Raw genomic sequence first — 15346 nt, forward strand, 5'->3', positions numbered from 1 at the left:
CTTGCATCCGGTTGATGTCATCAGCCACACGTCTCCTATGCCGGCAATCCGGCATGTACCTTCATTTCCCATCCGGACACAGCCGTGCTCACCGGCTGTGTAGGATGAGAAGTATTTCTTCTCCGGGGTCAAGTGGAACGACGCTCCGGAATCGACCACCCAGGTCATCTCTTCACCGGCAAGGTTCAGCTCCCTCTCTTCGGTAATGAGCATTATCTCTTCTTCACTTGCCGCGAGTGCCATCGTTCCTTTCCGGTCCTGCCCTCGCCGATCCGGACCTCTCCGGTCCGTGGCTCCCCGGTATGCACCGTTTCTCTCCGGTGACTTCTTCGAATCGGTGTCGTCGGCTCCGTTGTCCTTTCGGTAATGCCGACAATTCTTCCGGAAGTGCCCCGGCTTCCCACAGTGGAAGCATGTGGGTCTTCCTCTTGACTGCGACCGGGTCCCCGACTTCTCCCGTCTTTGCGGACTCCGGTTCCATTGTCTTCCCCGTTCCGATTCGGTAAGCAGCGCCTTCGAGTCGGAGGCTGGTTCTTTATCTCTCCGACGCGCTTCTTCGTTCAAAATACTTGTCTTTACCGTTTGTAGGGACAAGTTATCTTCGGTGCAGGAGGTGCTGAGAGTCACCACCAAGTTCTCCCAGCTTTCCGGCAATGTACACATCAGAATGATGGCTTGCATTGCATCCTCCAACGGGAACTTGATCGCCGCAAGCTGGTTCACGAATCCCATGAACGTGCTTACGTGTTCCACCATACTCTCGCTGTCCCGGTACTTGAGGTTCACTATCTTCCTCATCAGGGAGGTCCGGTTCAACGCATTCTTCCTCTCGTAGAGGCCCGACAGCTTCCGCCACATCTCATATGCGTTGGTGTCGTTCGCCACATGTTGTAGAACACTTACATCGACATATTGCCGGATCGTCGCTACGGCTTTCCGGTTCAGGAGCTTCCACTCCGACTCTATTACTCCCTTGGGTATCTCGGCATTGTCGATCGGTTCGTACAGGTCTCGGACGATGAGAAGGTCTTCCATCTTTATCTTCCAGTCGGCGTAGTTCTGTGAGTTCAACACCATCATGCCCGGAGGCCCACTACCGCCGCCTTCCATTTTCTGTGTTAACCGTGCTCTGATACCACTTTGTTAAACACAATGCTCGGCCACAACCGAGGAATAGGATCAACTCCCAGAAAACAGGAAATACAAAATACACGAAGACAACAGAGAGAAAGGTACACAGGATGTTTTGCGTGGAAAACCCTAAATGGGAAAAAACCACGGGAGTCCTCAAACTCCAACTATCACTATAAACAGAGATGTACAATGGTGAAGCTACAAGGCAACAACCTTGAGCTCACTGTCTTCGCCACAGGCGGCGGCAATACACAGAGGCGTCGACCTCTTCCTTTCTCTCTCTTTCTCTCTCGGCTGCTCTCACTTCGCTCCCTCGGCTGAAAACATAAAATGAGCAACAACATCTAAACTGTTTGCCCTAAGTCATATTTATACACATATGACTTTCGGGCTATTTACAAATATAGCCTCAAGGGCCCTTGGCAAACATATTCACAAATATGTCCCCGCATCCGGATCTCTCTCCGGGTACATTCGTCATCCGGCTCCGTAGCCGGGGTCTTCAGCATCCGGCTCCGTAGCCGGGGTCTTCATCATCCGGATCCGTAGCCGGGTACTCTTCATCCGGCTTCATGCCGGGTACTCTTCATCATCCGGTTCCGTAACCGCAACCGGGCTTGCCGTCATTCATCTCCGGACATCCCATCCGGAGGGACCGAGATCCCAACATATTTTACATCAAACGACAAAACCATATTTTTCTTTAAATGGGAAAACCAGATATAACCACACATGTTAGAGCTCATTTCTTTGTCCACCATCCTCACCATTGCTTCCATTTGATGTAAGATGGGGATGTTACAGTATAGGTGAAGAGATTCACCAACTATGCATTTACTTCGAGAGTCCGAGTATCACACTCAATTACAATGCCCCACCTTGGATAACACTTTAGTTTGCTTTCACCATGTTGCTAATATGCACAATCTTCATTCTCAATCACACTTTTTTTTTGTAAAAAGTCTTGACCACTAAGAGTTGCTACTCACATCCACGGATATTATGTAAAACATGGTCTACTTTTGGTTCCATAATCCATATTTGATATTCGAGGATGATAATAAATCTATTTATACATCTCTTTTATAGTAATTGTCTTACTTACTATGATGAGCTATTATGCTATCAACACGAGGTTATGAATATAAATGAGCTTACAATCTCCACATAGTTAATATAACCTTCACATAGAACTAGGTCCACATTTAGTTAATATAAATGAGGTCCAGTCTCTCTCTCTCTCTCTCTCTCTCTCTCTTATGCCTTACATGTGCACACACCCAAATGGAACTAGGATGAGAGACTAAAAAATTGCCATAGTCATACATTGACATTAACCCAATATGTTTGTACATCATCCTATCTAGTCATTCCATGCCATTTTAAACACAAGAAGGCCAATCACCCTTCTCATTTGTGGTCATGTTGTTGAGCTTGGGAATAAATCCTATAGAGGATTTGATTGAGCAAATCATATGTAAATGTGTGCTCTTCTCTTTTACCAAGAGTGCATTTCACATTATGACGTGAAACATTCAAGAGCATTTGATAATGCTTCTCACAATCAATCACCCAATTCATTATTTAACTTGAGTCACACTCCCAACCTCCCTCTATTAATGCATGCGCGTGTGCGCACATAACAACACACACACACACACACACACACACACACACACACACACACACACACACACACACACACACACACGAGTATATACACTTTGTTTAGGCATAAGGGAGATATTAAGAAACATGCATGAGCCACATGTGGCACCGACAAAGGAGGCACTCTTGTGACACTTGATTTGGGTACCATAGCTTTAGGTTTGATGATGATAAGATATAATCTCTCTCTCTAAATGAGACTTTTATGTTTTAGGTCCGCGAAGATTATAATATACCATCAAAATAACCTGTCTTTCTTTCATTTATACCAAACATTCCATTCCTCATGATGAAAACATGACCAATTGTTGTGACAACATCATCTGTACTTTGTACTACTTGTAAAAAGGAAGTTGATCCAAGAACCAATTATTTCCTTGCAATAAGAAGTAAGTATAAGCATTTCCAATAACTTTTCAATATTTAAGAAAAATTATACACTTCCTCTGTATGGTATGCATTGAAAAGTAGAAAATATTGCAGTTATTATGCCTTGCAATGTTTTTTTTCCAAAAAAGGAGCTACTCTCCCATGAGTCAGGAGAGATTTTTATAGAAAGACTATACAAGTATATAAGTCGGGGAATCACCCCGAACTGAGTTCAAGAATATGAGACTACGTACATATCCTCTCTTACTGTCTACTTAATGTAAGTAAGTATGTAGAACTATAAACTAGTGGCAATCATTATGGGTCAGCACGAGCTCGATCCTCTGGCCTTCAATGGAGGGAGGGTGGAAGTTGAGTAGGAAACAACGAACGTGGGGGATGGTAGTTCCAACTCGGGGAGTTTCCTCCTTGCCTCACCATCAATGTGTTCCTCCATTTTTGTCAAAAGCGTAAGGGGGCAGTGACCACGTCGTCGGAGTGGCCACAAACCTCATCCAACTACCCTCGTAGCTTGCATGGTTTTAGTCATTGGGTTATGTATGCATAGAAGCTTGTTTTTGGTGATACTCCATTGGCTTTTGTTGTTATGTCTCCTTAGCAAATCAGGCTGATTTCTATTTTAGTGTCCAAAAAATATTAATAAGAAGAGTGAGATTTATTAAAGTTTATAAGAAACATGTTTGTGTTCAGAAGTGGAAGGATCGCGCATTCCATTATTAGATTCCTTTTATAATCTGTGGTTTTAAGCAATTTTCAGAAAGTTGATGCACCAATATCACATGTCGTAAATAACATATAAATTTTGTTGTTTTTTTTGAGATTTAACAAGTGTCAAAATGATCATTTCTAAAATTCAATAGTTTTTCGATAAATGTTTAAACGTTGATGGTCTACAAATATGAAATGTAGTTAACTTAAGGAAAATCAGAATGGTTAATTCAACGCACAAGTTAAGATTAATGGTTTCACCATCTTGAGGAGATGTAGGCTCCATAAATGTTATCAACATCTATAAATTTAGTGCTCATCAACATCCATAAAGTCAGAACTCCAAAAATGTAGACAATATTCATGAACTATTAAAACTGTCAAACCTACATGTAAACATTAATATATTCTTCGAATATATCATATAGTTATTAGGGTATCCACACTGCTCGTCTCTTCTTCCTTTTGGGAACTCTCCTTGAAAATTTGTGTAGTAGTATCTACTCCACATAGGCTAGCAATAGTAGGGCCCTTTACTAGCTCGTCGTCAAAATGTTCACTAGCTAATGGAGGAATTGGTTCATGCGATCAATGGTGAAAATGTTAAGGCTTTAATCCTCATGTGAATGAAACTCACTTGCTCATCCAAATTTTGTTAGTGTAAAGTCATACACAATGATTACCATCGACACAATTATTTTAAAAATAGAGATTTCAGTACAATTTGATACAATGTACGAATTCAGATTGCAGTACAATTCGATACTCAAGTTCAATGTGTTTTCGTCACAATTCGATTCTTAGTATCAAATTCCGGTTCAAAGTTTTTATTTTATTTCGAAAAAAAATAAAATTCAAAACTTTAAACCTGAATTCATTACTAAGTATCGAATTGTGATGAAAACATCACAATTCAAAATTGGAATTCAATACTAAGTATTGAATTGTGATGAAAATAGGGCGTTTTCATTACAATTAGATACTTAGTAATGAGTTCAGGTTTAAAGTTTTTTTTTTTCTTCATAAGTATTGAATTGTGATGAAAGCATCACAATTCGAAACTTGAATTTGATACTTAGTATCGAGTTCAGGTTTAAAGTAACCTCAACCCGATACTAAGTATTGACTTGAACTCGATACTTATTATCGAGTTGTGATGAAAACAAGGTGTTTTCATCACAATACTAAGCTTTTCATCACAATTCGATAGTTAGTATTGAATTTAGGTTTCGAATTGTGATGCTTTCATCACAATTTGATACTTATGAAAAACTAAACCTTTAAACCTGAACTCGATACTAAGAATCCAATTGTGATGAAAACACTTTTAACTTGAGTATCGAATTGTATTGCAATCTGAATTCGTTACATTGTATCGAATTGTATTGAAATCTCTGTTTTTAGAATAATTGGGTCGATGGTAATAGTGAAGTCAATTTTTGCTGAAAAGACCTTGGCAAATACATCAGATGTTAAGGTGTATTAGAATAAAGCACACTATGAAAGGTTCAAGAGTTAAAAGGAGAATTTGCTTGTTTGCGCTTTTGGCATAAATGGTGGAACAAGCCTATGGTGACACAAGGAGGAAGTGGCCCGAGGTGGAACTACCAGCCCCCACACTGGCTGTTTCTGGCTCACTTACCACCCTCCCTTCGCTGTCGAGGCCAGGAGGTGTCTCGTACTAGCCATCACTGAAGGGCACTGTTTTTAGCTATAGGTACTTACATTAAGTGGTTAGTCTGAAAGGCGATGTAACTAGTCTCATTTTCTTGAACCTGATCGGAGCGAGATTCCCCGTTCTATGTGTAAGCCTCCTTGTACAGTCTCTTTGTAATAATTCTTCCTAACTAATGGGAAAGTAGCTTCATTTACAACAAGAGGGTAGGTTTATATAGGGGGAAGAGAGAGAGAGAGAGAGAGAGAGAGAGAGAGAGAGAGAGAAATGATGGGAGAGAGGGAAACGGGGAATTGTGATAGGCAAAGGATTGATTAGTGAAAGTGGGTTAGAGGGGGGTTATATGTATGTATATGATAAGTGATAGGTGGGGGTGGGTGTGGGGGTGGGCTCTAAGAAGAGGGGGATTATAGGGGTGGGATATAAAAGGCATATAGTATTAAGTGGGAGTATTTATGGATTTATATTTAGTTTTGACGAGAAGGGAATGAATGGACTTAGACTTAGTCCAACATATGAAGGGTCGCGGTAGTTTGGATAGTTGGGGATGTATGGCTAAATCTGCGTGGAGGTTTTCTAGCATGTCGTGAATTCCTAATCTAGGGGTATCTTTCGTATACCTAAGTTTGAAGATGATAGGTATAAGGGTACTTTTAGGTTTTCTACTAAATACTAGTGATTTCCTAGCGTTAAATGGGACCTTTTTATAATTCTCTAATATAAAAGAAAGGGGATATCCTCTCTTAACTAATCTACTAAAAAATAGTTTTTTCATTCGAAGGAAACCTAAGGGGGTACTTTCTCTAATTAGGTATCGTTTTAGTTCATTAATAATAAAATGACGTTTTAAGTGAAGGGGGTGAACTGACGAGAATGAGAGATACTGGTAGGCATTTTGGGGCTTTTGGTAGCAATTAAAGGAGAAATGTGAATTCTTTAGGTTAATCCATAAATCTAAGAACGGTAATCTAAAGGGAGAAGTGGTGATGGTAATTTTGATGCAATTATTAGTGGAGGTGTTATAGGACTGGAGGTAATTTTCTAATTCGGGTTTAGTACCTGTCCATATCCCGAATGCATCATCTATATATCTAGTGAAATAAAAAAGATTAGGGTGTGATGGTTGGGAGTTCTCTAAGTGAGCTAAGAATAGGCATGCATAAACTACAGAAAAATTACTACCCATGGCTGTACCCTTGACTTGTTGATAGATCATGTCATCAAAGGATAGAACTAGCGAATTGAGCTCTTTTGAGCATTTCTTCGCATGTACCTGCAGTGGCGTTCAAGTAATGTCCTTTCCGGTAATGCTATACGGAAGAAGGAGGAGACTCACAAAATGGCAGAAGCTAACAAAGCTTTTGCCCATTTTCGTTAGTTTCAAGCTTGTTCCAATCCACAATAAAAAAGTCATCAAAGGATAGAAAGTGATATTCTAACGTGAGTGCAAATGATATGTAAGGAGTGACTCTCATGAAAGGAGTGATCACAATGATGCAAATAACTCCTGAATGTATATTTTGTGCAATGATATGTAACAGATTTAGACAACATTTTATTCAATGATATACAAAAGCTGATTGTTTTGAAATCATTTGGTTTTAATTTCTTTAAGATCTAAAAAATGATTAGTTGTCATTTTTTCTTTAAAATACACAAAGTTACTTTTCGTATTTGGCCAAATTTTGACACTTTCCAATTTTACCAAATGGTGAAATTTTTAGCTTTTTCATCAAGTTTTCGAGAACATGTGATATTGGTATTAAGACGTTTTGTGAAATGGCCAAAAAAGCCCCAAAATTGGACAGAATATTCCTTATCCTTCCATTTGTGCGCGATCCTTCCACTTGTGAACGCAAACATGTTAAGAGTGGAAGAACAGAGAAGAGTAACTAATAAATTTTTCTCGGATTTCTATTCAAAGTTTTTAATATATAAATTTAATATTTTATTGTGAAGCATCATTTAGCTTATTTACATGATAGTTCAACATTGCATGCGAGAATTCCATACATTTCTAGAGTTTCAAGTACCTATCATGAACTCGATTAAATGTTGAGACTCTTTATTTTAGTCTTTTTTTTTCGAGAAAAAAATATTTCCCATTAGTTAGGTGAATCACATATACAAATAAGGCCATGTACACTCTAAGTATCTACAAATACTCTACTATTTACAAGTCACTTTCATATATATTTGGCTATCGTTGTGTGACACCTTAGATAAAAAGTGGGGGGGGGGGGGTAAATCGTTTTCCTTGTAACTGTCATGATAACAGTCACATCATGCATCGAAAGGATCATGACACTCACATTATGACTCGAAAGGATTTGAACCCACGACCTTGTTGTACACATGTCAAATCCTTAACCATTGTATTAATATTCTTATATGTATAGTCTCTAGAATATGAAATCTAATATCATAGGAATATTCTATATTACTCTACATTCTAGAATGACCTAGAGTATTCTAGAGTGTTCTATACCACTAGAACCTTCTAGAATACTCTAGAGATCTTCTAGATTACTCTACATTCTAGGATAACCTAGAATATTCTAGAGAGTTCTCTATTACTTATAAATAGGGATCTACCACCCATCCCAAACCTAAATTGGTTCAACGCCATTTTGTAGCCTACTCTTTGTAATCCATTTTACGCTTCAATATAATAATTCTCTTTCAATTATCTCTCTATCTCTTTTTCTCTCTCTTTCTCTCTCTCAGTCTTGACAGTTTGAACCAATTTTCTTCCTTTCATCTCTTCGTCTTCCACAAACCCTAACAAGTTCTCTTCTTCCTTCTCCTCTCCCCTCATAAGCTATGGAGTCCGTGAGCAAACAAGAATACATGCGTGTTCTTTCTGAGCTCGACATGCTCACGAATAAATTTGTCGCATTAGAGCATGAGAATCAAAGGCTACTTGGAGATCTACAACACGTGAGCGCCGAAAAAGCTCAACAATATGAAGAGTTATCACAGCGGGTTCATCAACTTGAGGCGACTATATTGTCATTACGAGAGCAAGCGTCGGGGGCTCAGAACTCCCCTAGAGAGCCAAAGATCAGCCTCCCTGCCAAGTTTGATGGTACGAGGTCTTTATTTCGAGGCTTTTTGAATCAAGTTCGTTTAGTTATTTAGCTACATCCCAATCGGTATCCAACTGATGCTGCTCGTGTGGGATTAGTGGGAACTTTGCTATGCGGTACGGCGTTAGCATGGTTCGCACCACTTCTCGAGAAGAAATCACCATTGCTGGAGGATTTCGAGGCCTTTGTTAAAGAGTTTCAAGCTAGTTTCGGAGACACCGACAGCACTAGGACAGCGATAAACAAGATTCGAAGGCTCCGACAAGGAGATCGTCCCGCGTCATCTTATGCAGCCGATTTCCGTCTCTTGGCATGCGATATCCCTTGGGATGAGGCAGCTTTAATGGATCAATTCCGTCAAGGTTTGAGAAATGATGTCAAAGATCTTCTTCTTACTTTCCCTGAAGATCCGAAGTCACTTACAGAAGCCATTAGTCGAGCTGTGCGATGTGATAATCGCCTATTTGAGCGACGTTCTGAGCGCCAACAAATGTTACGCCGCCAACCTGAACAGACTTACGCTTCCGTAGTCGCAACGCCTCCACAAGTTTCTAGACCCATTACAAGGGATGGCCCAACTCCGATGGAAATAGAGTCAACACAACGTCGTGGGCCGTTATCAGATGCTGAGAAGCAACGACGTCGAGCGCATCGCCTCTGCCTGTATTGTGGTGGTCCAGGACATATAGCTGTAAATTGTCCACATAAACCTAGGCGTCAAGTATACCAAGTGCCCATGAAAACCCTACATCGAGTTCTATTGTTACTTCTAATAACATAAATAAGCCTCATAGTCCATGTCATGAGAATAGATTCGATGTCTTGAGTCAATTAGAGGATGTGTTAAACGAGTAAGTCCGGCCAAAATAGGAGCCATTTGGCTGGACCATCCTAGCTATGTAGAGTTAGTTCCTAGTCGTGGTTCCATTTCATCAAATCAAGTGAGTCGAGTTTTTTCAGCACAAGTCGAGCTTACCACATCTACATGTCATCGAGTCCTAGCCTCTGCCCTTCTAGATTCTGGAGCCAACTCTTGTTTCATGGATCGTGAATTTGCCTTGTCACAAAACATCCTCTTGAATAAGCTTCCCAACCCAGTAGCCGTAGGAGTCATCGATGGACGTCCCATAGCATCAGGAGATATAGTCGAGGAGTCCGAGCCAATTAGGATAGTTCTTGGCAATTTGGCAAGCATAATCTCTTTCAATATTATTCGTAGTCCGGACCACCCAATAATTCTAGGTCTCCCCTGGTTTGAACTCCATAACCCGAAGATTGATTGGATGAAAAGAACAATTGAGGAGACTCGGGAAAAAAGCACAAATCCCGCATCCCTCTCTCCTACATGTGCTAATAGATCCCCAGAGTTATCGCCCATCTCTTTACGACAGTTGAGGGAGGAAGGGGGGAACGAGGCCATGTTCGTCTTCGCAATAGTAGCAACTCCATCATCCACTTCACGTGACGCGGATATTAAACTACCAGAGAAATACAAGGAGTTTTCAGATGTCTTTGATAAGGTGAAGGCCAATACATTGCCGGAGCATCGGCCATACGACTGCCCTATTGACTTACAACCAGGGAAAGAACCTCCATGGGGCCCAATTTATAATCTCTCCCCTGTAGAGCTAGAGACTTTGCGGGAATATATTGATGAGAATCTGGCAAACGGATTCATTCGGCATTCTAGATCCCCTGCTGGTGCACCTATCTTCTTCGTTAAGAAGAAGAATGGGACTCTTCGGTTGGTCGTGGATTATCTAGGGCTAAACAAAGTGACTATCCGAAATAGATATGCTCTACCATTAATCCCGAATCTTTTGGAACGTCTCAATGGTGCAAAATATTTCACGAAGTTGGACCTTCGCGGAGCATATAATCTAGTTCGGATTCGCCCGGGGGATGAATGGAAGACAGCTTTCCGCACTCGCTATGGACATTTTGAGTATACAGTGATGCCATTTGGTCTCACGAATGCACCTGCTGTTTTCCAACATATGGCGAACGATATTTTTCGAGATTTTCTTGATATCTTCACTATAGTTTACCTAGATGATATTTTAATCTACTCAAAGACCCAAGAGGAGCATGATGCACATGTTCGTCAAGTACTATGCCGACTCCGAGAATATGGTCTCTACGCAAAATTAGAAAAGTGTAGTTTCGGCCAGAATCAAGTGGAATTTTTGGGGTATGTTGTATCGTCAAATGGTATTGCTATGGACCCCATGAAGGTACAAGCAATTTTAGAGTGGCAAACGCCCCTTTCAGTGCGTGATGTGCAATGTTTTCTCGGGTTTGCAAATTTTTATCGGAAATTTATTAAAGATTATTCCAAGGTTGTGCTTCCGCTTACTCAGCTCACACATAAAGATCAACCATTTATATGGAGTTCAGATGCATCCGAGGCATTCGAAAGCTTAAAACGAGCATTTACAACGGCACCTATCTTAGCACATGTCGACCCAACAAAACGCTTCATCCTCGAAGCCGATGCATCCGATTTTGCACTAGGGAGTGTCCTCTCGCAGACTGGAGATGATGGACAACTACACCCTGTCAGCTTTCATTCACGAAAGTTTGAAGCTGCAGAGATCAACTACGAGATCCATGACAAAGAGCTTCTTGCAATCGTGGATTCGTTTCAACAATGGCGACATTTCCTAGAAGGTTCTTCTCAGCAAATCATTGTCTACAATGATCATAAGAACCTGACTTATTTCCAAAATGCTCGAGTCTTGAGTCGGCGACAAGCCCGGTGGGCGCAATTTTTGACTCACTTCGACTTTATCATCATATATCGCCCTGGGATGCAGCAAGGCAAAGCAGATGCTCTTTCTCGGCGCTCTTATATGGAACTTCGTCCAGGGGAACCTGCTTTTGAGCATCAAAAACAAATCCTTTTGGGTCCTAATCGATTACGATTAATGGTAGTTAACGCCATAACAGCTCTTGAAAATTCCACTCTTCTTGATTCCATTCGAGATCATATGGCCACTGATGATTTCGCCAAGGATGTTTTGGATCATATCGTCCCGGATCGTGCTTCTTGCTCACAGTCGAAAAATCCTCGTAATGACTATTGTCAGTTCTATTGGCATGATGGTTTTCTATTTCGACAAAATTTATTGTATGTTCCTGATGGTCCCCCACGGCTACAAGTTTTGCAACATTGCCATGACTCACCAATGGCTGGTCATTTTGGAGTTCACAAGACTCTAGAATTAATTTCTCGACGCTATTGGTGGCCTCGCCTTCGTCATTTTGTTGAGGAGTATGTTCGGAGTTGTGATATATGTTGTCGATCAAAGAGTCCTCGTCACCGACCCTATGGCTTACTACAACCACTTCCCATTCCAGAAACACCTTGGAAGTCTATATCCTTGGACTTCATTACTGATCTCCCAGTTTCAAAAGGTTTTGATGCAATTCTCACAGTGGTTGATCGATTTACCAAAATGGCACATTTCTTGCCATGTACAAAGTCGATTACTAGTCAAGAGACGGTTGATCTCGTTATGCGGGAGGTATTTAAGCATTATGGTCTGCCAGATGATATTATTAGTGATCGTGGTCCACAATTCATCTCAAAGTTTTGGAAGCACCTGTTCAAACTTCTCCACATTTCAGTTAAGCTTTCTTCGGGCTATCATCCTGAAACAAATGGCCAAACAGAGCGTACCAACCAGACATTGGAACAATATCTTCGTTGTTTCATCAACTATCAACAAGATGATTGGGTTGCATTTTTGCACTTGGCGGAATTCGCTTACAACAACTCAGCCCATTCTTCTACAGGATATTCCCCATTTTTCGCAAATACGGGCTGTCATCCTCGATGGACGATGAATGCGCATCCAGAAGTTCCTACCAACCCTGCTGCCGAGGATCGTCTTAGTCGCCTCCAAGAAATTGAAGCTAACATTCTCCACAATTTGCACGATGCTCAATTTACACACAAGAGGCTTGCCGATCGTCATCGTCTAGACTCCTCAAAAAAGTTCCGCATTGGGGATCATGTATGGCTTCTCCAACACAACATCAAGACCACTCGACCTTGCAGTAAATTGGATTACCAACGTTTTGGCCCTTACATGATCACTGGTAAGATAAGTGATGTTGCATTTCGTCTTGACCTCCCTCCGCACATGCATCTTCATCCGGTGTTTCATGTATCCCTTTTGGAACCTTATACTACAAGTTCAATTCCGGGCCGTCTTACGACACCCCCACCACCTGTCGAGTTCTTGGACGGGCCTGAATTTGAAGTTGCTGCCGTTCTCGATTCTAAAATCGTGCGCAACAAGTTGTATTACTTGGTCGATTGGCTAGGCTATACCCCCAATGATCGAACTTGGGAACCTGCCACAAATCTTTCCAATGTTGCAGAACTCGTCAATGCATTTCATCGCCAATATCCTTGTAAACCAGGTCCTAATACAAACCCTACGACCCGTGAGACGTGTCGTCGAAGAAGGGGGATAGTGTCATGATAACAGTCACATCATGCATCGAAAGGATCATGACACTCACATTATGACTCGAAAGGATTTGAACCCACGACCTTGTTGTACACATGTCAAATCCTTAACCATTGTATTAATATTCTTATATGTATAGTCTCTAGAATATGAAATCTAATATCATAGGAATATTCTATATTACTCTACATTCTAGAATGACCTAGAGTATTCTAGAGTGTTCTATACCACTAGAACCTTCTAGAATACTCTAGAGATCTTCTAGATTACTCTACATTCTAGGATAACCTAGAATATTCTAGAGAGTTCTCTATTACTTATAAATAGGGATCTACCACCCATCCCAAACCTAAATTGGTTCAACGCCATTTTGTAGCCTACTCTTTGTAATCCATTTTACGCTTCAATATAATAATTCTCTTTCAATTATCTCTCTATCTCTTTTTCTCTCTCTTTCTCTCTCTCAGTCTTGACAGTAACAAACGTCTGCATGACAAAATTTGTTATTTTTTCAACAAGCATCAAATACAACTAGCAAGCTTTTGAATGCAACTAGACATTGATATCACCGAAAGCAATATGGATGATTTGCTAGCTAGGGGGGTAGAGTTAGTGAGGCGGTTGGTAGCATGCCAATGGTGTGCTTTCCTAGAGTGAGATAAATTGTGATCATGCCAACTCTTGAGACTTTGAATCTGCCTGTAGATTTTCGAATTGTGCATGCAAGGATGCCACTAGATAAGTCCATATAGCTATGACAACATCTTCGATTGTGTGTGTTTCCCCTGAGTACCATTTGAGGCATATGTATTTCCAAATGTTCCATAGATCGATTGATGCCACAATTGACAATGTTTCTTGCAACATGATCCCCAAATTTGCATGGATCCAATCATTGTCCATGTGTAGTAGGTTTTGTGCGCTATGAAGTCTAAGGGGGATCATGTGCTCCACACATCCATGCATTCTTTCGTAGAGACTACCATATAGCATAACCAAATGAAATCGAGCCTTCCATGATGCATGCTACTAGAATGCGTATAATTCTTTCCCAAATCATATGTGCATACGTGTAGGACCACAAGCAATGTTCAATCAATTCTGAATTGTAGTTGAAGCTCCTACATTCACCATCTTTGTTGTATCCATTTACCAATGAGGAGGGCAAGTTTATGGTTGATAAGACAAAGAAAGGATTTGCATTTTTAAGGCAAGTTAGCTTGCCCACAACTTTATCCAATAAGCATGCATGCAAGTTTCATCCAGGCCCTCCTCCCTCCATTTACTACCAAGTGCATCTTTGTGAATTCCATGCTGCTGAATGATATTTTGACCAATTTTTGTTGTATACTTTTCATTCTTGCAAGTCCTATTTTGTCCCAAATCCAGCAAGAAAGTGTTTGCCATGGCGTTGATAGAAAGTATAGGAAACTCTCTTCACAATGACTATGTAATGAATAGGTTCACATTGTGCGCAAGAGAATAAGTCTCCTTTTGCCTATATAGTATAACTAGTGCAAATCACCTTTCACATATTTGATTTAAGAGGAGAATGAGTCATCTTTCACCTTTGCTTAATTTATAGTGCAACTCATAGATTATTACCTACAACATGTTTTATAATTATTTCTTCCAATGTAATATAACAGTTGTGAAACAATCAAATCGTGCATAGAGGTCTTGTTCTCCACTACCTAATATGGTCCTGTGAAATCAATAACATTCATCATTTGTATCCATAGCCAAAGCCAACTAACTGACAAATATGACAACAAATTCATTGAGTGGATAATAGAATGTTTTTTTATGACATATTTCCACAAAGACGTATATCACTTACTCACGTCCAATTATTATGCATGTCTAACAATGAAAGATACCATCACAACGCAAAAGTACATATTTAAAATGTGTTGTGAATTTGAAACAAAATAAGAATACATTCATATTCGATATAATATTTTGTCTCATTAAAAATCAAACTATGTCATATTTTCACAACTAGAAATATATATGATGTGTTTTTGTCATGAAATATAATTATTCTGCATGTTTGGTGTGAGATGTAATCTTCCCTGAGATTTATGTTTGTTATACTAGACATTCATTTTGGATCATATTTCATTTAAGAGAAAAGTTTGATCCAAAAGTTAACAACATTCCAAACAATTAGGGAAGCAAAAGAAAAAGAGGCAAACCCT

The sequence above is a fragment of the Azolla caroliniana genome, unplaced genomic scaffold, assembly GCF_043228905.1.
Source record: "Azolla caroliniana isolate FFs.n. ecotype wild unplaced genomic scaffold, voAzoCaro1.0.p SCAF_15, whole genome shotgun sequence".
NCBI classification, from domain to species: Eukaryota; Viridiplantae; Streptophyta; class Polypodiopsida; order Salviniales; family Salviniaceae; genus Azolla; species Azolla caroliniana.